Consider the following 25,274-nt stretch of genomic DNA (forward strand, 5'->3'; position numbering starts at 1 on the left):
TCATAAAATGAAACATGAAATTACTTCAGAAGTAAAAGATGGCAACAACACAATTATAAAGATAGAAACAGAAATAAAAGAAGTGACCCAACAATTAAACCAAATAGCCCACGAAATAAAAAACACTGAAATAGGAATTAAAAAAATTAGAAACATTAAGGTATAGAATTTTAACACATCTATTTACTTAATCTCTTACTCATTTTTATCCCTATCGCCTTCCCGCAACAAATTGGTATAAGGTATAGAATTTTAACACATCTATTTACTTAATCTCTTACTCATTTTTATCCCTATCGCCTTCCCGCAACAAATTGGTAATAAAAAGAAAACCATTGTATAGAATGACATTTTTAGAAAAATTAGAAGTATCTACTAAGGTTTTCTAGCAAACTACCATAGATACTCTATAAGATTTTTATAATACTAGTTTTACACGCGCATTGCGCAAATGAGTTAATACCCAATATTTATAATTAAATAAATATGTGAAAGTATATCAATCCAAGATTATATATGAGAAGTTCATACATAAGTAATTTAATGTCGAATTTGTTTATTTAGATATGTAACTCATAGTATATAAATACAATGTAATATAGGAGATTCATTATAATTGTTACTAAGGGAACCGAACCTTCGGCTCCTCATATGTTTTATTTTTTATTAGAATAAGGGTCAAATAGGCCACCCAACTACACACCAACATGCAATTAGGCCATCCAACTCAAAAAGAATGCAATTGGGTCCTTGAACAACACAAACTTATGCAATTTGATCCAAAATTTACTTGTTTACCTGAATAGAAGGTTACTAATTTAAAAATAATTTTTTAACAATAATTTTTAATCAAAATAAATATTTAAAATTAAAAAATTAAAAAAAATTAAAAAAAAAAGAAAAAAAAAAGAAACCGCCGGAGACGAAAAAATCTTCGTCTCCGGCGGGTCGGGAGGCGAAGTTACCTTCGTCGTCTCCGGCCATCGAGACGAAGCGACCTTCGTCCCCAGGCCATGGAGGCGAAGGTCTCTTCGTCTCCATGGCCGGAGACGAAGGTACCCCATAGCCGACGATGAAGGTGCCTTCGTCTCCGACCATGGAGACGAAGAGATCCTCGTCTCCATGGCCTGGGGACGAAGGTCCCTTCGTCTCCATGGCCGGAGACGACGAAGGGACCCGCCGGAGATGAAGACTTCTTCGTCTCCGGCGGTTTCTTTCTTCTTTTTTTTTTTTAATATTTATTTTAATTAAAATTATTTTTAAATTTAGTAACCTCCTATTTAGGTGAACAAGAAATTTTGGGTCAAATTGCATAAGTTTGTGTTGTTCAGGGACCCAATTACATTCTTTTTGAGTTGAATGGTCTAATTGCATGTTGGTGTGCAGTTGAGTGACCTATTTGACCTTTATTCCTTTTTTATTTTATTTTATTTATTTTATTTATTAAATTATGGTTAAAGTGACATCCCGCACCTGAATCATTTTTGATTATTCATGTCGCACTATGATCTGTAATAAGTGATATTTCGAGCCATAAATTAATTTTTTTTTCCGCCTAGCCTATTTTGTAGGTTTTCCGGTAAAACGTATGACATGCCGCCAGTTTCAGCTGATTTGGACTTATTTATTATATGATGTGACTTTAATTAAATAAGTTAAAAAAAAAAAAATAAATAACTGGTCGATGACTACCCCAATTTCTACCGTCTGAATTCCATCCGGCAAAATTAGCTACTGGAGAAGCCATTAGAATGTCCTTCAAGTGTCAGCCATGAATGCTTTACAAGACATAAGTTTCTTCCAGAAGTAACCATGGGGACTGTTAATAATTACAACATTGGAGCCACCCCTTCAGCCCAGCTGACTAGAAAGTCTTTGTGTGTTTTTCTTTCTCTTGTTTTGATTCTTCTCTTGACTTACAACGGTGCCACGATATATATTCTCTGTCCGTCACCCTTTTTCGGCGAAGACCGCGCCGGAGCCGGCCAGCTTCTCGCCGGAGAATGTCACTGGAAAGTCAAGAAGCCTGGTGTCGGTTTCCTCTTCAAGAAAGCTGTCGTCTTCGTTGATGTTCGCCGTGAAAAAGGAGGTCCCGGTTGCGAAACCAGACACCCACTTCCACCTCTCGCTGAAAAATCGAAACTTGGTAGCTTTCAAGAATGCTTCCATGGTGGCTCGCCAGAGGAGGAGGCGGAAGAACAAATCTCTGATCAGAATTATGGGGTCCAAGGCACAGTTGAGTCAGTTCTCAAGAAGAGTGAAGCATTTCTTCCAGGAAAATTCATGTAAGTTGAGGTTTTTCATGACTTGGATATCCTCAGTGGAGTCTTTTAGCATCAGAGAAATGATGACCATTGACAGCTTGTTCAAAGCACACCCCCATTGTTGTCTAATCTTAGCATCAAGCTCAGTTGATTCAAGAGAGAGGATGAAAATCCTAAGGCCGTTCTTGAAAATGGGACTGAAAATTACTACAATTTCGCCAGATTTCAACTACATGTTCAAGAACACTGCGAATGGAATTTGGAATTCAAACGGTAGAAATGGGGAGTCGTCGATGACCCTACAGTTTTTTTTTTTTTTTTTTTTTTTTTAATATAAGGAAGGGGATACCCTGCATGTACACACTATTTGTCTCAACTAAGGTTCGAACCTTACACTTCCCACTTAGGAAAGTGAGAAGTGGCCCGATACCAATAGACTACAAGCCACTTGGTTTTTTTTTTTTTTTTTTTTTTTTTTTTTTTTTTTTTTAACTTATTAATTAAAACTTACATGGACTTTAAATTTATTTAATTAAAACCACGTCACATAATAAATAAGTCCAAATCAGCATAAACTGGCGCCATGTCATACGGTTTACCAGAAAACTTACAAAAAGGTTAGGCGGAACAAAATTAGTTTATAGCTCAAAATATCACTTATTATAGATCATGGTGCGGCATGAATAACCAGGAATGGTTCAAGGTGCGGGACGACACTTTATTATTATTATTATTATTATTATTATTATTATTATTATTATTATTATTATTATTATTATTATTATTATTATTATACTCTTAGGTCATTTTACATGTTAATCTAAACAACTAATTTTATTCAAATATCTTTTTACCAGCCGTTGATATAATTCGCTGGTCAAATTCGCTAACGCTAACCGCTAACTGCTGATTGTCAAACAAGGACATTGCGTGGTAATTTCCCACTTCAATTTGTTGTGTGTTTTGCATATTCTCTTTGTCAACAAATCGTTCAAGTAGTTAATATGATTGACTTTATTAATTATATATATATTTTTATTTTTTCATGGTATTAATAAAATACTTGGTAAATAAATATAGCATTATTTTGTATTATAACTTTGATATCTAATTATAAAATAGTGCACAAAAAAAGACCATAGACAATGTAGTGAATATAATCAATTGATGAATTTGAATGTAAAGAATTTTTATATTGGAAAAAAATAAAGACAATATGACTAATGAAATTATTTCTCTTAATTAATTTATTAATAATGAATAATTTTTTTTTTTAATAAAGACATTGTAGAGATAATTTAGCGAATATAATCAATTGATGAATTTGAATATAAAGAATTTTTATATTTTTATAATCAAAGCCCAAGATCCCTTGCAGATGTGAGTAGGTGGTTTAGTTCGGGTTCTAATTGAGGTGGGATTGATTTGGCACCTTATAAGCATGATATTGAAGGTTCCATGGTCAATTTATTGGTGCAAACAATCTAAGAGGACCGAGTCACAATTAGGACAATGTGGAAGTTTATTTGGAAATATGGCTCATTGATTTTGCAAGCCTTGTGCGCGACCAATCAATCGTTATATCCTACACCACGGCGCACATAGCACTGTGCGCCGCGCGCCTCCCAAAACGACGTCGTTTTAGGAGGCGCGATAGGAAGTTGCTGGGATTATGTGTATTTATTCACACAGTTATGTGTATTTGTTCATACAGTTATGTGTATTGGTTCATACAGTTATGTACATTTTTTATAAAATTATGTACATTCTTTTTATACAATTATGTACATCCGAATCAGAAAATTTGTGTGTATTATGTTAATAGTTGATGTGTATTATGTTAAAAGTTTATACTTATCATGTATTATGTTAGATTATGTGTATTACCTTTTAAAAAGAGTATGTATATTTTGTTATATAATTATGTACGTTCATGTATACAATTATGTGTATTCTAGTATAACATTATGTACATTCTTGAACAACGGGTTTTTTTTTTAAAGAAAAAACTACTGCCATTCACTGGGGCGGGAAATTTCAAAAAAAAATAAATTAAAACGACGTCGTTTTGCATCTGGGCGCATAGTGCAACGCGCGCCATGGTGTAGGATATAAATTGCCACGACCTATCCTTTTCGGATCATATAGTGGACCGACTTCTACTATATATCTACTATCTACTATACTAATAAGAGCCTAAGAGAGTTAGACCTATAATGGGTAGAAAAAATGGCGGACAAATTTTTTAATTAAAAGAATGGCTAAGATTGATCAGATTTTAATTTTTCCTTAAGATTTCCTAATTTTATCCTTAATGAATATGATTATCCGTTAACTTTTCCGTTAAATATTATCTTTTCCGTTAATTTATGTTAGTTCACCGTTAACTTACTCATTGATTTTAATAAGAAAGGTCTTAGGTTCGAATCTCATCACAATCAAAGTTGGCATGATTAGTACTCTATATTACTCTTATTAAATTAAATAATAATTCAATAGCTACAACAAAAAATAATACATATGTATTTTTTTAGTTTATAATTATGTGTCTACAATGTCTTTATTAAAAAAAATTATTCATTATCAATAAATTAAATAAGAGAAATAATTTCATTAGTTATATTGTCTTTATTTTTATCCAATATAAAAATTCTTTACATTTAAATTCATCAATTGATTATATTCGCTACATTGTCCCTATAATGTCTTTATTAAAAAAAGTTATTCATTATCAATAAATTAATTAAAAGAAATAATTTTATTAGTTATATTGTTTTTATTTTTCTCCAATATAAAAATTCTTTACATTCAAATTCATCAATTGATTATATTCACTACATTGTCTATTATTTTTTTGTGCACTATTTTTTAATTAAATATCAAAGTTATAATACAAAATAATACCATGAAAAAATTAAAAAAATATAATTAATAAAGTCAATCATATTAACTACTTGAGAGATTTGTTGACAAAGAGAGTATTCAAATCACACAACAAATTGAAGTGAGAACTACCTCGCAATGTCCTTGTTTGACAATCAGCAGTGTTGGTCCCGATAGGGTGGTGAAAGTCTAGAGGGGGGGGGGGGGGGGGTGAATAGAATTTCAAGCTTTTTCAAATTAAATAACTCTTTGGTAACTTCAACTCTAAGTAACAAGTAAATAGAGCAAGTTTGTACTGCACAGCGGAATAATAGTAAAGAGTTATGCCCAACTAGTAAATTAAGTGTGCAGGTATAAGTAAGTTAGGTACAAATGATATGTAAAGTGACAGAGATATCTTGAATATATAAAGGAGATGGTTCACTCAATATATAATAACAATATTCAAGATTGTAAATAAATATCGTATCACGTCGAACGTGTGACGACTGTTACATGCAACACGTCAAACTTGCTTAGAATAAATCACTTTTTAAGCTCGAGAAGTTTGAGTCACATGCATACGTGAGAACACACTAAACCCGGATGATTAAGATTAACTGTGAATAGTAAACGGGTTAGTCGGATGAGATAGATAAATGTAGCAAATAATGTAAGTGCGGTATGTAAATGAGAGAGGCAATTTATAGTGGTTCGGAAGTGGCGTAATCTTCCTAGTCCACTTTTCTCCTTTCACGTCTAGGAGAAATTCACTATTTTCCACACACAGTTACAATAGTGAACAAGTGCTACACAGGCACTTCTTCCGGATGCCTTGCACACAGCCACACCCTGCTCCGAGTGTCTCGCACACAGCTACACTCGACTCCGAGTATTTCGCACACAGCTATACTCAACGCCAACTAAGTGTCTTGCACACAGCTACACTTAGCAACTACGAGTGTTTTGCACACAGCTACACTCACTAGAGTATTTTGCACACCGCTATACTCTTTCTACAATTTACAAATACAAGGATTTGTATTTCTCTCTCCAACTAGATTTTGAGACTATTCAGACTATGTCTCTTTGAATATTTGAGCACTGGCACTTTTGAATTTTGCACTTGTATTCTATCTCGTTTTTCTCTATTTTTTTTTCTCACGCTGCTCTGCACACACTTTGTCTTCAAGTCTTCATGACTTTTTATAGTCAATCAAATATATCCGTTGGAGTGGGATAATTTGATATTTGAATTTTGAATCTTCATAGCCTGATATTGTTGACAGTAGTAGATCTTCAATTTTGATTTGATTTGTCAACTTGCCTGACAAAGTAATTATTTTTAGCACAACTTTGATTTTCTAGTTGTTTCTAAAAATATTACTTTAATTGTTAATTTGAATATCCAACGAATCTTTGAAATAAATTCATCTGATAGAATTTATTTCTAGGATAAGTTTTTATATTCATGCCTTCATAAATATTTTTCCGTTCTGATCAAATGTCTTTCAGGCAATTTTGGAGTCTTGTGGCATGTGGGTGGACTTGGAGTAAATTCCTTCGAATTTATCCAATTTCTGATCATCTTGCTCTTTTGCCACATTGTGCTCCTTTGACTTGAACATTGTGCTTCTTTCGATACATTGTGCTCTTCTGACAACATTGTGCTTCTTTGACAACATTGTGCTCCTTAGCAGATTTGGTCACATTGTGCTTCTTTAGTAAGCATCGTGCTCCTTCGGACACATTGTGCTCTTTTGAACACATCGTGCTCCTTCAAAATCTGCCTTAAAAATATAGGTCCTTGGGAGGGAATGGATCTCGAGTGTGATCGTTTAGAGTAAGGACCTCTACCATTTCGCCGTTAGGCTCATCCGGTCATTCCTTGCAACGCCGTTGCTTTATGCTTCTTCCACGGATGAATACTCGTAGGACCAAAATTAATTTCTCAAATTAATTTTGTTCTTCCTATGGTAGATTCCTTCTGATTTCAATATTCTGATTTATGATGCTTGTACTAAAGACTTAAAAACTAAGGGGATCTAAAGATACATTTGGCTCATCAAAACTTACAAAAATATTCCTATCAATTTTCCCCCTTTTTGATGACGCCAAAACCTATACTCAGTCATTTGGCTTGTCTTTTAAAACAATTATTTTTCAAAAGATTTTATTTTCATTGACATAGCCAAGATGAGTTTAACAAATGATTTTGACTCTAGGAAAGGTATTTTTAGCCACTATATTCCTATTTCGCATTTTTGGAATTTTAATGATAATGAATTTTTGCATTTTTCCAATTCATGCGATTTGATACACTCTAAGCTAAAAATATTACCTTTCAAGACAAATAATAAAATTAAGAAACAACTTAATAGCATCATAAACAGATAATTCAAATCATTCCAAATTGTTTCATGGGTTCATGTACCCGTGGACCACAAAAATTGTACCAATCATACAAATCATCTAATCACTTTGTTTCTCTTTTCCTTGAGCACATTGTTAATATGGTTCTGAACATCAACGAAATTGTCACTAATGGCAAAGTTGTTGCATACCTGCCCAACTGAATAGTAGTTGAAAGCTTCAGTGATGTTGCTCCCGGGCAGTATACCTTCCTCATACCATATGATGCACTCTTCTAGACTTTTTCCATCTTGTAGCTCGGCATCATTGACTTTGATGTAGTCCCTTAGAACCATAATCATCAAGGCTCTAGCATAGCTTTGAATTCTTCTGAAATTTTCACTTGAAACCCACATGTTTTGATCACTAGGACCACTTTTCTTCATTCCTTTTGGTAGATCATTCAAAGTCACCAACTTTGGTATTTCAACTCTACCGTCTCTCGGTGTGGATTCCAAATAAAGAGCTGCACGGTTGTACCAATTTATTTGCTCAATGTTTCCTCCTGCACAAACAATATCATGAAAAGAACGGTTAGTGGTATTTGCACTTCTTGATCCTCCTGGACTGCCAGCTTCACCACCACCGAACCAATACTCCAATCCTCCTTTTCTTGGTGCATTTCTTCCAGCAGATCTGCCTCCTCCACCTCTACTACTGCTTGTGCCAACATTTCTGCTAGCCATGGCAGTCATCATCATCTCAATCATGCTCTCCAAATGACTGAATCTCTCTTCCCCCTTTTTGGCGTAATCAAGAAGTGTATGAATCGATTCACGAAGAGATGAAATGGATTCGGATATATTCTCATAAGAACCCCGAAGACAGCCCACTTTGGTGTTAACTGAGATGAGATCCGTGTGGACATCATTAATCTGCTTTTCATGTTGATGAACAACATTGAGAATACCTTGACTTTGGTTCATGGCAATTGCTTCATTTGCCTTTCCGGAATTCTTGAGGATTTGGGAAAGTTGGATATAGAACTCATTGAGTTGCCCTTTGACATTGTTATTCAAACTTCCAACTTGTCTTTCAAGTACTTGGTGGGTATCAATCAAATGTTGTTGACTTCTCCGATTTTCATCAAAAGATGCTTCGAATTTTCCACCTTGAATATTGACAACTTGATCCACATGAGTGTAGATCCCTTGAAACATGTTCTCCATTCGGTCAACAAGGCTTAAGACAACTTTCTCCAGATTTTCTAATTTCTCATTTGTAGGTGTGCCATCAAGTTCTTGCTCTTCTCGGGATGAGGGAAAACACCTTGCTCCTTCTTGAGCAAAATCGGCTTCAAGCATGTGAGATTGAGCTTGATTTTCCACTATATTTCCTTCCCTTTCCGGAGTGTGTAGCACGTGAGTGTCACCATGTGCACTTTCTGCATTAATAGATTGAATTTCCTCCGTATGTTGACTAGCTTGCATGGCATTTTGGTCTTGACTTATTTCAGTGAGATTTAACACACTCACATCATATAAGCCACTATCCATCAAGTGTACACCATACGTGACATTTTCTTCAACATCCCTTGTCACAAATTCGGCCATATCAACTAAGAAATTGTCTTCAGTAGGCAAATCATCTTGAACAGTGCAGTCAACACTAGCTTCGGCCAATTTGGCTTTCAATTTGTTCACAAATGCTCCATTTACCGTAGACAACAAGGTTGCATGGCAAACATCAAAATTGCCAATCCATTTTAGTGAAAACAATTCTTCTTCATGCATACTTGGTCCCTTAGTCATCAACTCATCATAAGGACCAAGTCTCCATTTTCTCCAACTTAGGACTCTACGGTATTCATTCACTAATACACAGTCTAATCCTGCAACTTGATGAATCTCCTCATTCAATATTGTTTCCAATTCGGCAATTTGGGAAAAAGGATTTAAAAGACTTTGGCTTGCATTTGGGTTAAGACATGTGGTAGGATTTTGGCTTGTGGTAGGGTTAAGGCTTGAGGTAGGGTTATGGCTTGTGTTTGGATTTTGGCTTGATGTAGGGTTTTCATGGGATTGAGAGGGTAGACCAAGAATTTCTGCAACTGGTCTTTTTCTAGCTGGGATACCTCTCGGCTTCCTCTTTCTTTTGGAATTTAGATCACTAATCACTTCATGATCTTTAAACAAGATTCTATTACTTCCAAAAGGCTTCTTTGACCTCATAGTCAACCCTTTTCTTTTGATAATCTCTCCAATGAGCAAATCGAACCCTAATATACGGTTGAACTTCCCATTCCTTATTTTTGCACCTTTCACAAAGTGTGCAATTCGGCTCAAGACAAGCTTACTCCAATCACCCCTAACAACATTCATGATAGCATGTACATAACCAATTCTTACGGGTGAAATATCTTCCATGCTATTTAATTTGCACAACACACATTTGTAGAGAATTTTAACAAGCATTTCATACTCCAACTTCAACTCAGATTTTTGACCGGAAAGATTTGGTTCGAGAGAGGCATTCTCATTCCGAATTTCTGTCCAAATTTCCGTATGATCATATAGGTGAACATCTAAGTCCAACAGTGGTTGTTCTGGACTAGATATGGGCAGTCCAAAGGTTGTGTGTAACTCGTGTTCATCAATGGTGATGAGAGTTCCATTCACGGTGGACTCAATGGTCCATCCAACAACCTTGGCATTCATATAAAACTCTGCTACATCTTCATCATAAAATCCAGAATATGAGTAAGAACATAACCTCATTAGATTGCTTTGTTGAAGTGCATTGATGATTCTTTGTGCAAGAGGAGAGTTCTCGGCTTCTTTGAGGAATCCTTGAGGGTCAAAACTTCCTCCGGCCTTGATTCCCACTGCTAGCTTTGCAAGGTTGAGTTGTGTGGTGTGTTCTTCATTCGGTTGTGAGCTTGTATCTCCAATGGTGGCCATAACTCGATTGATATTTTTAGGAGATTTGAGGGATTGAGAAATTTTTGGAAGAAGAGGTTTGTATTTCGGCTATGGAAGATGAAAAGCTTTTGAAAATTTGAGTGTGATGGTGGCTTCTCCAACCGATTGGGTAGAAAAGAGGTGTCTTTACACAAATATCCTCTCAATTAAATGTTGACTTTTAATAAGTGAGGGGTATTTTTGATATTCCAATAGCTTCCAACCTTTGACCTAACTGATAGTTAGTTTAGGTTATATATTCTCCATCCAATTTGTCTGCTGATGTGGCGCCAAAAATTTAGATACTCGGACTGATTTTACCTGAAATAAAATTCAAAGAGCACTAAATCTGTTCGAAAATAATATGTATGTATCTACACGTTTTTATGTAGATGGAAGAAAGAGAAATCTATTCTTTCTAGACTATTTATTGTGAACAACTACCATAAAAAGGTGTTCTCATTTAAGACATTCTATCATCACACCATCTTATCACTCTTAAATGGTAGGATTTGGCATATCTAAATGATTTCTACTTGTACATATGTATATAGATATACGGTTAGAAAGATATATAAGCACTATGTGCTTTAACACCATTTAATGGATATAGGTGGACTTTAAAAAGATGTGACATTCCTTGCATGTGTGACACATAGGCACGAAAATTTAAATCAGATAAAGTGTCGAAATATCAGATGAAAAATTGAGCTTATAAATAGAATAGAGTTTAGAAACTTAGCTCAATTCAATCATGCCCATTTCGTGTCTCAATTTCGAAAATCTTGATTCACACAGAGGCTTTGTGAGAATATCAGCTAATTGATTCTCGGTCGGGATATATTCGATTGATAATTCCTTCTTTTCAACATGATCCCGGATAAAATGATGTCTCACATCAATGTGTTTTGTTCTTGAATGCAACACGGGATTGTGTGTTATGGCAATAGCACTTGTATTGTCACACAGTATATTGACATTTTCACAATTCACGCCATAATCTTTCAGCTGTTGTTTCATCCAAAGAATTTGCGCACAACAACTTCCAGCAGCTATATATTCAGCTTCGGCTGTACTTGTAGCTATGGAGTTTTGCTTTTTGCTGAACCATGAAACCAACCTTCCCCCTAAGAACTGGCACGTTCCTGAGGTACTTTTGCGATCGATTTTACATCCTGCAAAATCTGCATCTGAGAAACCAGTTAGTGTAAAATTACCTTCTTTGGGATACCATAATCCCACATTGACTGTTCCTTTTAAGTATCGAATGATTTTCTTGGTAGCAAGAAGATGACTCTCTTTTGGCTTTGACTGGAACCTAGCACATACTCCCACTGAATAAGATATATCTGGTCGACTTGCAGTGAGGTATAGTAATGATCCAATCATTCCTCGATATTTTGTTTCGTCAACATCCTTGCCTTCATCATCTTTATCTAATCGTAAAGATGTGCTCATCGGGATCTTGATTGAGGACTTTCCATCTTGACCAAATTTCTTTATCAGATCTTTTGTGTACTTGCCCTGATTGATGAATATTCCTTCGCTGAGTTGCTTTACTTGTAGTCCAAGAAAGTAACTCAATTCTCCCATCATGCTCATCTCAAACTTATTCTGCATGAGCTTAGAAAATTTCTCACAAAGAATTTTATTAGTACTTCCAAAGATAATATCATCAACATAAATTTGTACCAATAAAATGTGATCATTTTCTTGAATTCTAAATAAGGTTTTATCAACAAGGCCTTTTGTGAAACCACAGTTAATTAGGAACATTGATAGGGTGTCATACCAAGCTCTCGGTGCTTGTTTTAACCCATATAACGCCTTCTTTAACTTGTAGACCTTATTAACATCACATTTTACCTCGAAACCGGGATGTTGCTCGATGTAGACTTCCTCTTCAAGTAATTCATTTAAAAATGCACTTTTCACGTCCATTTGATAGACAGTGAAATTCTTGTATGCGGCATAAGCTAGAAATATTCTGATGGCTTCTAGTCTTGCAACGGGTGCAAATGTTTCATCGAAATCTATGCCTTCTTCTTGTGAATATCCTTTTGCCACTAAACGTGCTTTATTTCGAATGACGATTCCATCCTCATTAGCTTTATTCCGAAAGACCCATTTTGTTCCAATTACATTGTAATTTTCAGGTCTTGGAACTAATTCCCATACGTCATTTCTCTTAAACTGTTCAAGCTCTTCTTGCATTGCATTGATCCAATCTGGATCACTTAATGCTTCTTCAATGCTTGTGGGCTCCACCTGAGAAAGAAAACAAGAGAATAAAGAATTTATACTTGAGGACCTTGTTTTTACTCCTTCTCGTGGATCTCCAATTACTAGCTCTGGAGGGTGATTTTTGAGCCATCTCAAGTCAGGTTGTAGATTGCATGGGCTTTCCACGTTTCCTTGCTCAGTAGGTAAATTGGAGGTAGACACATTTTGCTCATCAGATTGATCTCCAATTTGTGTATTGACTTGAGAGTTTTGATTTTCCACGTGTGCATCTTCATTGGCTTCCACGTATCCTTCACTATTGCAATCAATGTCCAATTGCTCCATACCCTGTACAATTTGATCTTTAAAAGATATGTCAGCATCATTAAATGATTTTTCAACTTGACAAATCTCTTGATCATTTTTGTTGCTTTGGGTTTCCTTCATATGAGCTTCATCAAATGTGACATGAATTGATTCTTCTACCACCATTGATTTCTTGTTCAATACTCTGAATGCTTTACTGGTAGATGAATATCCTAAAAATATTCCTTCATCTGCACGCTCATCAAAAGTCTTTAGATATGTTTTTCCATTATTAAGAATAAAACATTTGATACCAAAAGTATGGAAATAGTTGAGTTTAGGTATTCTCCCTTTCCATAATTCGTACGGAGTCTTGTTGTAAGACTTATGTATCAAGCTCCGATTTTGTGTGTAGCAAGCGGTGTTGATTGCTTCAGCCCAATATCTTTTAGGTAGCTCGGCTGACGTAATCATCACTCGTGCGGCTTCTTTTAGTGTTCTATTTCTTCTTTCGGCTACACCGTTTTGTTGAGGTGTACGTGCGGCAGATAATTGATGTAGAATTCCTTGGGAATTGCAGTAGGCTTCAATCACTTGATTCACGAACTCAGTTCCACGATCCGTTCGGATTTTTGCAATTTTCAAGTCTTTCTCATTTTGTAGTAGCTTCAGTAGCTCTGGCAACTTTTGCTCCACTTCATTTTTCTTTTTGAGAAATATTGTCCATGTGTACCTGGAAAAGTCATCAACAACAACTAGTGTATATTTCTTACCACTTAGACTTGCTGGGTCTACTGGACCAAATAGATCCATGTGTAGTAGACTTAGCGGTCTTGTTGTAGATTCTTGAGCTTTGGATTTGAAAGATGACTTGACTTGCTTTCCTCTTTGGCAAGCATCACATATTTGATCTTTCTTGTAGACAATGTCGGGTAGACCTTCAACTAATTTGTTTCTTGCTAGCTTGTTGATAGTCTTGAAGTTTAGATGATTCAACTTCTTGTGCCATTCCCAACTTGTTGCGTGTGAGTTGTTTGCTAGTAGACACACTGATTCTTTTGTTGTGTTCCAATCCACAACGTACATATTTTTCTTTCTTATTCCTTCGAGAACAACTTCTCCTGTGGAATTATTTTTCACTTGGCACTTCTCTTTGAAGAACTCTACTTGATATCATTTGTCACAAAATTGACTTGTACTTAACAAGTTGAATTTTAGACCTTCAACAAAGGATACATCTTCGATTTTCAAACCATTTCGAAATATTGTACCGATTCCTTTTGTTATGCCGTATCGTTCATTTCCACCGAATACGACTTTTGGTCCTTCGATATTTTTAAGATTCACAAGACTTGATTTATTTCCAGTCATGTGTCTAGAACATCCACTATCGAAGTACCAAACTTCCTGCAAATGAATTAAACATTTTTAGGTACCCAACTTGACTTGGGTCCTTGGGTGTTAGTCATTTTTGGTACCCAAATCCACCTTGTACTCACTGATCTAAGTTTAGGTGATTGGTAACCATTAAACACATTATAATCATATTTAATTTTTGAAAACATTTTTTTTGCCGGTTTTTGAAAATTGACTCGATTTCTTGGCACGTGGGATATAGATTGTTTGGGCCTGTGATAAGCATTAAATCTGGACTTAGTCCATGGTTTAATATTTCCAAACCAATCTTGTTTAGAGGGATAGAATCTCCTTGCCCCAATCCTCGGATTTCTTCCCATTTTCCTATGAGGACTTTGTGCACTAGACTCATTGGTGTATTTCCATTTAGGAACAAACTTTTGTCTTTTAGAGTACTGTTTGGACGAAATATTGTTTCTTTGAGGCTTTGGTCCAACAGTGTTAATTTTGACATCAGTTTGGTAACCAATTCCTTGTCTCACTGTGCTTTCTTGACCTTTTACAAATTTTACTACTTGAACTTTATTACTTAAAGTAGTAGTAGAATTTGTCAATTTTTCGGAGGCTTGAGAACACGATGGATCATAACCAAGTCCGGTTTTATCACTTGAGGGTTTTTGCATATTTACCATTTTGTCCATTATTTTGGATGAATGCGTAAATGTTGCTATAACCTCTCTGAGGTTGTGTTCTCTCACTTCCCTTGATTTACACTCTTCTTGAAGACAAATAATTTTATCTTTCAAGTCTTTCACTTCAAGTAGAGCATTTTGCAATTTTTCATTTAATTGATCCTTTTCAAGAATCAGATGATTATTGCGCTCTTTGAGTTGAGAGTGAGTGTCCATTACGGTTTGACATTCTTCCATTAAGTGAAAGAAGGACTCTCTAGAAAATGAAGAATTGACAGAGTCATAAGATTTAGATGTTACCTCATTTTCTTCATGTCCATTAGCCATAAGACACATGTCCTCGTGTGGTGTATTGTTGGAGATGCTCATGCAAAACATTGCATTGTCATCCTTTGAGGTGTCACTTTCATCACTTGAAGATTCTTCTGACTCACTTATTTCAAGTGGGTCACTGATGAGTGCTTTTCTTCTTTCTTTTAATCTTTTATCTTTGGGCTTGAATTCTTCCTGTTGAGGGTTAGTAACATTTGTGTACTGACTTTTACTCACCTTGGGATATGGACAACTTGCTGCAAAGTGTCCAAGTTTTCTACAGTTGTAACACAAATTTGAATCTTCCTCAATAATTTCTTTCTTCGAATTCTTCGTTGTATTCCATGATTTCCCTTGTGGATTTTTCTTGTAGTTGCTTCTCTTCATGAATTTCCTGAATTTCTTGACAAAGAGAGCAAATTGATCATTAGGCAATAATTCAACATTTTGTACTGACCTTGAGGTTGATGGTTGCTCGGCTATAAGCGCGTTGTTCTTTTCTTCATGATCTTCCTCTAATCTTGATTTCATCTCAAATTCATAAGCTTTTAGATCACTAAAGAGCTTATCGGTTGATAGGGTTTTTAGATCCCTATGATCTCTCATGGCTGTGACCTTCATGTCCCATGTAGATGGTAGACCACGTAGAATTTTGAGTGAGATTTCTTTTTGATTAATATCTTTTCCAAGATCATTAATCTCTCCTAAGATTTTGGCAAATCTCGTTTCCATATCGGTAATATTCTCGCCGTTTAGCATTTTGAAATCCTCGAATTTCTTTAATGCTATAGTGAGCTTATTATCCTTTTCTTGTTCGTCTCCTTCACCAATTTGAATGAGCGTTTCCCAAACTTCCTTCGCGGATTGACACTTTCGAACTTTTGGAAATATCGTGTCATCGATAGATTTAAACAAAATATCCTTGGCAATATTGTCCAAGTTATTTCTTGTTCTATCTTCACGAGACCATTCCACTTTCGGTTTTGGAATGTATTGCGGAGTCTCACTTGTTTGTTCGGATGAAGTGTTGACTTGCAAAATCTCAATAGGACCACTTGTAACCACTTCCCACATTTCATCATGTAATGCGGATAAATGTACCTGCATGCGAATTTTCCAATCGTCAAATTTTTCTAGGGAAAATAATAAATTTTGGGCAAGAGCATTATTTCTTTTCATCATCTTGATTTTTCGAGATCTGTCTAGCAGTCAAAATTGACTCAAATAGACAACCGCTCTGATACCAATTGTTGGTCCCGATAGGGTGGTGAAAGTCTAGAGGGAGGGGGGGGGGGGGTGAATAGACTTTCATGCTTTTTCAAATTAAATAACTCTTTGGTAACTTCAACTCTAAGTAACAAGTAAATAGAGCAAGTTTGTACTGCACAGCGGAATAATAGTAAAGAGTTATGCCCAACTAGTAAATTAAGTGTGCAGGTATAAGTAAGTTAGGTACAAATGATATGTAAAGTGACAGAGATATCTTGAATATATAAAGGAGATGGTTCACTCAATATATAATAACAATATTCAAGATTGTAAATAAATATCGTATCACGTCGAACGTGTGACGACTGTTACATGCAACACGTCAAACTTGCTTAGAATAAATCACTTTTTAAGCTCGAGAAGTTTGAGTCACATGCATACGTGAGAACACACTAAACCCGGATGATTAAGATTAACTGTGAATAGTAAACGGGTTAGTCGGATGAGATAGATAAATGTAGCAAATAATGTAAGTGCGGTATGTAAATGAGAGAGGCAATTTATAGTGGTTCGGAAGTGGCGTAATCTTCCTAGTCCACTTTTCTCCTTTCACGTCTAGGAGAAATTCACTATTTTCCACACACAGTTACAATAGTGAACAAGTGCTACACAGGCACTTCTTCCGGATGCCTTGCACACAGCCACACCCTGCTCCGAGTGTCTCGCACACAGCTACACTCGACTCCGAGTATTTCGCACACAGCTATACTCAACGCCAACTAAGTGTCTTGCACACAGCTACACTTAGCAACTACGAGTGTTTTGCACACAGCTACACTCACTAGAGTATTTTGCACACAGCTATACTCTTTCTACAATTTACAAATACAAGGATTTGTATTTCTCTCTCCAACTAGATTTTGAGACTATTCAGACTAAGTCTCTTTGAATATTTGAGCACTGGCACTTTTGAATTTTGCACTTGTATTCTATCTCGTTTTTCTCTATTTTTTTTTCTCACGCTGCTCTGCACACACTTTGTCTTCAAGTCTTCATGACTTTTTATAGTCAATCAAATATATCCGTTGGAGTGGGATAATTTGATATTTGAATTTTGAATCTTCATAGCCTGATATTGTTGACAGTAGTAGATCTTCAATTTTGATTTGATTTGTCAACTTGCCTGGCAAAGTAATTATTTTTAGCACAACTTTGATTTTCTAGTTGTTTCTAAAAATATTACTTTAATTGTCAATTTGAATATCCAACGAATCTTTGAAATAAATTCATCTGATAGAATTTATTTCTAGGATAAGTTTTTATATTCATGCCTTCATAAATATTTTTCCGTTCTGATCAAATGTCTTTCAGGCAATTTTGGAGTCTTGTGGCATGTGGGTGGACTTGGAGTAAATTCCTTCGAATTTATCCAATTTCTGATCATCTTGCTCTTTTGCCACATTGTGCTCCTTTGACTTGAACATTGTGCTTCTTTCGATACATTGTGCTCTTCTGACAACATTGTGCTTCTTTGACAACATTGTGCTCCTTAGCAGATTTGGTCACATTGTGCTTCTTTAGTAAGCATCGTGCTCCTTCGGACACATTGTGCTCTTTTGAACACATCGTGCTCCTTCAAAATCTGCCTTAAAAATATAGGTCCTTGGGAGGGAATGGATCTCAGGTGTGATCGTTTAGAGTAAGGACCTCTACCATTTCGCCGTTAGGCTCATCCAGTTATTCCTTGCAACGCCATTGCTTTACGCTTCTTCCACGGATGAATACTCGTAGGACCAAAATTAATTTCTCAAATTAATTTTGTTCTTCCTATGGTAGATTCCTTCTGATTTCAATATTCTGATTTATGATGCTTGTACTAAAGACTTAAAAACTAAGGGGATCTAAAGATACATTTGGCTCATCAAAACTTACAAAAATATTCCTATCAAGCAGTTAGCGGTTAGCGTTAGTGGATTATATTAGCAAATTTGACCAGTGAATTATATCAACGGTTGGTAAAAAGATATTTGAAAAAATTAGTTTTTTAGATTAACATGTAAAATGAATTAAGGGTATATATAATAATAATAATAATAATAATAATAATAATAATAATAATAATAATAATAATAATTGTTTTAAAAAAATTAAAAAAATATATATTAAGCCAATCATATTAACTACTTCAGGGATTTATTGACAAAAAGAGTATCTAAATCACACAATAAATTGAAGTGGGAAACTATCTCGCAATGTTCTTGTTTAGCAATCAGCAGTTAGCTCTTCAATAATAGTATATATTTAATATTTTTTGCCCTAATTTTTGTTTGCTCTATCTTATGTCCCGTATTTGGTTTCAACCATACCTATACAATTATTTTATTGACAATTATAATCAATCTTGACTATATTATCTTGCATTTGTAAACTTAGATTTGCCTATTTAAATACGCAAATTTAACATTCAATTATCAATGCATGAACAATTTCAATAAAATCTTGCATTGATCACTACAAGAAAAATGCACATAGACAACACTAGAAAGACAACAGTTTTTAAGAAAAGTGTTGTCTTTTATATAAAAGACAACAGTTTGGTCCAAAACCGTTGTCTTTGATGCAACACTTTTGTCAAAGACAACGGTTTTTACTTAACCGTTGTTATAAGTGTGTTGTCTTTGTGCATTTTGTGGAAAGACAACACCACAACGACAACGGTTTTTTAAAACCGTTGTCTATGTGCATTTTTTTAAAAAATAAGACAACGGTTTTTTTAACTGTTGTCGTTGGTGTGTTGTCTTTAAGCGCACTAGAATACACAACACTAGAAAGACAACGGTTGTTTAAAACCGTTGTCTTTGTGCGCTCTTTTTTTTTATTATTATTTTAAAGACAACGGTTTTATTTAACCGTTGTCGTTGGTGTGTTGTCGTTAAGCGCACTCGAATACACAACACTAAAACGACAACGGTTTTATATAACCGTTGTCGTTGCACGTTCTTTATTTGTTTAAGACAACGGTTTTATTTAACCGTTGTCTTTGGTATGTTGTCTTTAAGCGTATTTGAATACACAACACTACAAAGACAACGGTTTTAAAAAACCGTTGTCTTTGCGCATCATTATTTAACAGGTATATAAAATAAAATCAAAGATGTTATCAATAAGAGTCAAACCTATGACCTTAAACTTAACAAGTAAGTGATCTAACCAACTTAACAACACAAACTCTTATGTTTAAAGGTGCAACATCTGGTATATAACTGTGTTGTTTCTGTGTTGTTTGTGAAAACCAAGACAACAATTTTAGAAAATAGTTGAAGAATTCCCCCCACAAAGCTACACCAACACTTGTGTACTCAACATCTAGTATATTACCAGTTTGCTTATGTGTTGTCTTTGAGAACCAAGACAATGATTGTATAAAATAGTTTGCTTATGTGTTGTCTTTGAGAACCAAGACAATGATTGTATAAAATAAGTTAAGAATGCCACCATGAAGGATAGAACCCAAGATCTTTAACATAACAAATAAAGCTAAATCCACCAAGCCACACCAACTCTTATGTATTAATGTGTTACACATTATCTTTTACCTATAATTTAACAAAGAAAGAATACAATTTAAAAGATAATTTAATAGTTCTATTTTCGTTCATATTTAAATATAAAATTATTCAACAAAATTTCAAAGTAAATTCATTAAAGTTTTATTTTCAATTATATTACAATTAAGACCAATCTATGAATTCAAAAAAATAATAATAATTATCAAGTATAAAAAAAAAAAAACAATATGGGGTGGTGTTCATAATGGTGCGGTATGATGTGTAGGGGTTAAGGGTGGTAGGATAGGGGCCGGGGTTGGTAATCGACTCTTCCGGCTAGCGCATGACTAACAAGGTTAGTTATATGTTGGTAATCGACCCTTCCGGCTAGAGAATGACTGACAAGGTTAGCTATATGTTGGTAATCGACCCTTTCGGCTAGAGCATGACTGACAAGGTTAGCTATATGTTGGTAATCGACCCTTCCGATTAGCGCATGACTAACATGGTTAGCTATGTTGGTAATCGACCCTTCCGGCTAGCGCATGACTAACAAAGTTAGCTATATGTTGGTAATCGACCCTTCCGGCATGCCTGGGACACGTTGAGAATGGATATGAAAGAGTAGTTGATCGATGCCGTACAGTTAGCTATATCCTATTTCTTTTGCCGCGATCTTAATTAGCTCTATGTTCATAATTACCAAACTGAGTTAATTACCAAAATGGTCCTTTGACTATAGCGAAATAACCAATTTGGTCCTTGACTATTTTTTAAAACCAATTAAGTCCCTCAACTTTAAAAATTTTAACCAATTTGGTCTTCCATTTGTTTGACCGTTAGTCAACCGTTAACTTGGGACTAAATTAGTAATTTTGCTATAGTCAAGGGACCATTTTAATAATTAACTTTAGGGGAAGGCAATTCAGTTTAGTTTTCTCGAATCGAACCGTACTGAACCAATTGGTTCGGTAATATAACAAACAACTGAATGGTATTGGATTCTATAGCTATGAATCAATTCAGAAATTATGAATCTGCAGTATAGAAATTATAAATTTACTGTATAGAAATTATTAATCTATACAACTGTATTTAAATTAGAAATATACTATATAGAAATTATGAATCTACATTATAGAAATCTATGAATCTCGTGTTCTGTACCTATATTTCCAATATTATTTTAATTAACCGGATATAACGACCAGGGTAATTAAACTAATACGGAATATTTTATTATGAAATTTCCCTCTAAGTGAAAATAAAATTTCCCTCTAAGACAAAATTTCCCTCTAAAACAAAATTGGGAATTAAATTTTTGTCCCTCGATCAAATCAGACAACGTAACTCGTCCAGAACGCAACTCGATCAGAGAACCCCTTACTCCGCCGACCGCCACTCTCGGCAGTGAGAGGTTCCGCCGACCGCAGTCAGAGTGCTCTACGCAGTCGCCGTCGACAACACAGAAGCTCTCCGCAGTCGCCGTCGACAACACAGAAGGAGTACGGGGAGAGTGAGAATCGAGGTGGCTTTGAGACAAAGGAGCTGTTTCCGTTGAGCGGGGGAGAGGCGGCGTTGTTCAACCAGCAGCAGCAACAATGGTTGGATCTCTTGGCCAATTATGGCATTGTGGCGGATCCGAGGATTATGATTTTGCCGCCTCAGAGGCCGCAGGTGAAGAAGAGTAGAAGAGGACCGAGGTCCCGCAGCTCTCAGTACCGTGGAGTCACATTCTACCGAAGAACGGGGAGATGGGAATCTCACATTTGGTAAGTTCACACTATTATATGATAGACGATAGACGATATCTATGTTTCGGATATGTTCTTCGATGCTTTTGTCAAATTTGCACAATATAATTAGACATAATCTGTGGATAATGCATGGGGAATGCTTAGCTAACACCAACTAATCGCTGTTGGAAATCGATACTTGCTATACTTGGGTTCATATTTATCCCTCAATGGGAATAATACTGTATTGAGAGTTTAGAGGAATCTCAAACAGTTGTTTGCAATACTGAACAATCTCTGATTAACATAATTCATCACCGATGTCCATAACACATTTGTTTAAGTATTGATGATCAGGTAATATCACTGCGTAATTTTGGTCATAGCTATATGCAGTAAGAAACATAGTAGATGATTTATCTCATTACCCATCACAAATTGTTCGATACTAATGTCAATTCTGATGGCTTTGTTTTTGTTTACAGGGACTGTGGGAAACAAGTTTACTTGGGTAAGCGAATGTTTTTAGTACATGTTATATTGATATATTGAAACATTACTGATATATTTTTGATGATCTATTCTTACTTTGGAATCTAAATTTGTTCATAGGAGGATTTGATACTGCCCATGCTGCTGCTAGGTAATGAATATCTTAAGCTGGGTTCTGCTTTATACTGGTCTTCTGGTTCAAATTTGCTGAGTTTATAGTAATGGAAGGATGGAATTAACTTGAAGAACCTCTACTAATATCAGGGCATATGATCGTGCTGCAATTAAGTTTCGTGGACTAGATGCTAATATTAATTTTAATGTCACCGATTATGAAGAAGATCTCCAGCAGGTTGGGTAGTATTATTAGTATTCATGGTGGTTCTGATATCCCATCACATTATCATTGTAAATTTTGTGAATACTATGCAAATGAAGAACTTAACAAAGGAAGAGTTTGTGCACATTCTCCGTCGTCAGAGCACTGGGTTTTCTAGAGGGAGTTCAAAGTATAGGGGAGTTACCCTACACAAATGTGGACGATGGGAAGCTCGAATGGGGCAATTTCTTGGCAAGAAGTAAGATTCTATTAGCTTCATTGTTGGTTAAAATGGATATCCATTTACATTATATAGCATTGTTAATAAACTGAGGAGTACATGTTCATATTGGTTAGCATATAAGATTTGGATGCAGGTATATCTACCTTGGACTGTTTGACAGTGAGATAGAAGCTGCAAGGTCCTATTATCATAAGTTCACTGTTTTCTCCTATATGTAATATAATCCAGCCTCAACATAACATTTCTTAAACTTAGTTGACTTGGAATTTGGTTTTGATTTTGATCAGGGCATAGGATAAGGCCGCCATAAAATTAAGTGGGAGGGAAGCTGTGACGAATTTTGAACTAAGCGCATATGAACAAGAGTTGACTTCTGAAGTTGATACTGGAGGTAAAGGTTCTTTACAACATCCCTCATTGGTAATCCTTGTTGAACATGTCCATTAATAGGACCCTGGCATTTCATGCAGGTGGCAGCCAAGATTTGGATTTGCATTTGGGCATTGCTCCTACTAGTTTTGTAGATGGCATGGGAACCCTCCAGTTGCAAAGTGGTTTAGCCAGTCCAAAGCATTGGGGAGTGGGGGTAAGTTGAAGGGCTTTGATTTAAAACTTTATCTCATTCTATGCAACTCTTTTCATATTTCTGCTCTTTTCCTTTCCATCTTAATTTTTTAATTGGTTTGTATTAGATAGTGCATTGAAACACTAAATTCTTCTCTGTGTTGTAACCGGTTTAAATTGTCCTCCTTCGTATGCAGACCTCTGCTTCAAATACAGTGGAATCTGAACTACTACCACGTGGCTTTGAATTGCTTTCTGAGCATCCTCCTATCTGCAATGGAGTAAATACTCAATTCTTTCCCATTTACAAGGTATCCCACTATCCTCTTGTCTAGCATGGTTTGAAGCATACTACAAGATTTCCATACATTTGTCTGTCATTATTTTTTACTCTCTAGACAATTCATTCTTTTCTTGCTCCTCCTGCTAATGTTCTAGGCCTACACTACTTTGAAATCTTTAAAGGAGTTAGTAACACCTGAACTCTGTGCAAAAATCATTTGAATGTATACATATTGAACCAATTGTTTAGTGAGTTATTTCCTTTCACCTCTGTGCGAAAATCATACTGGTCCCAATGAACTCTCTCTTATGGGCAAATATCTTATCTATGGCAGCTATTGTTACTTGTGATTTACGGATATTAAGTCACTTGAAAGAAAATTTGGTCTTTTAGTCACCATTGGTCAATTTGCCACTTAATGCAGGGAACAGCAATAGGGAAGGGCATGGAAATTAATTCCTCACCAAACTGGGCTCAAGCTTATGGTGGGACTCCTCCAGCAACACTCTTCTCTACTGCAGCATCATTAGGATTCGCTAACGCAACCTTTACTTCTTCCCCGGCTGCTCCTCGGCTACCTCATTTCTCTAGTGGAATGTTACCTTACCATCATTCTTCACCTCCTATTCCAACTATGAACAACACTGCTCACTTTTGCTGCCGGAGCTGAAGTCAACAGGTAGTCGGTTACTGCCGTCAATTCTTTCCTCCCTTAGTACTCTGAAATTAGGTAAGAGCAAAATGAACAATGACTGTTTTGGTAAGCACAAACAAACCGGGTTTTGGTTTCTAACTACGCATACAAGGCCATGTGCTGCTCTTCTCTGTTTTGAGTGATTTGTAAGACTGCATACAATAGCTTTAATAGTGTAAAAGCTCAAGGTTTTAGACTACATCAGAATGGTATGATAGGGTGCCACTGGTGCTCAAATTCATTTTTGCCTTTACATTTCTGCCTGCTGCACTAAACTCCGAAATGTTAATTCTGTGGCTTTTTCCCCTTTAATATGAAAGTATGAAACTGTCCAATTTTATTCTTGAAGTGCCTTGTTAATATTTCATTGCCGTATTTTATTTTACCTAACTTTTTATTGTTTGGACTAAGGCTCTCCACGTCGCCCCCTACTTTGGAAATGGTTAATTATAGTTTTTGTATTTTCCCATTTAACAACATCGGTTTCAACAACATTGAATTGACAACGGGTCAAAATCCGTTGTCTTTGGAAGAAACAACAACGGTTTAAAACCGTTGTCTATGTTCGTGACTTTTAACAACACCGGTTTTAACAACACTTAATAGACAACGGTTTAAAAACCGTTGTAGTTTCTAGAAAAGACAACGGTTATTAACCGTTGTCTATGTGCGTGACATACAACAACACCGGCTTCAACAACACTTAATAGACAACGGTTAAAAAACCGTTATTGTTTCTAGAAAAGACAACAGTTATTAACCGTTGTCTATGTGCGTGACTTACAACAACACCAGTTTCAACAACACTTAATAGACAACGGTTGAAAAACCGTTGTTGTTTCTAGAAAAGACAACGGT

General features: G+C 35.6%; 1 pseudogene; it reads left to right on the forward strand.

Moving 5' to 3' along the window:
- The first annotated feature begins 1,812 nt into the window (after nt 1-1,812).
- LOC109160488 lies at nt 1,813-23,672 on the forward strand (annotated as a pseudogene).
- Nucleotides 23,673-25,274: the final 1,602 nt, after the last annotated feature.

Source organism: Ipomoea nil, unplaced genomic scaffold (genome assembly GCF_001879475.1).
Source record: "Ipomoea nil cultivar Tokyo-kokei standard unplaced genomic scaffold, Asagao_1.1 scaffold2848, whole genome shotgun sequence".
In the NCBI taxonomy this organism is placed as follows: Eukaryota; Viridiplantae; Streptophyta; class Magnoliopsida; order Solanales; family Convolvulaceae; genus Ipomoea; species Ipomoea nil.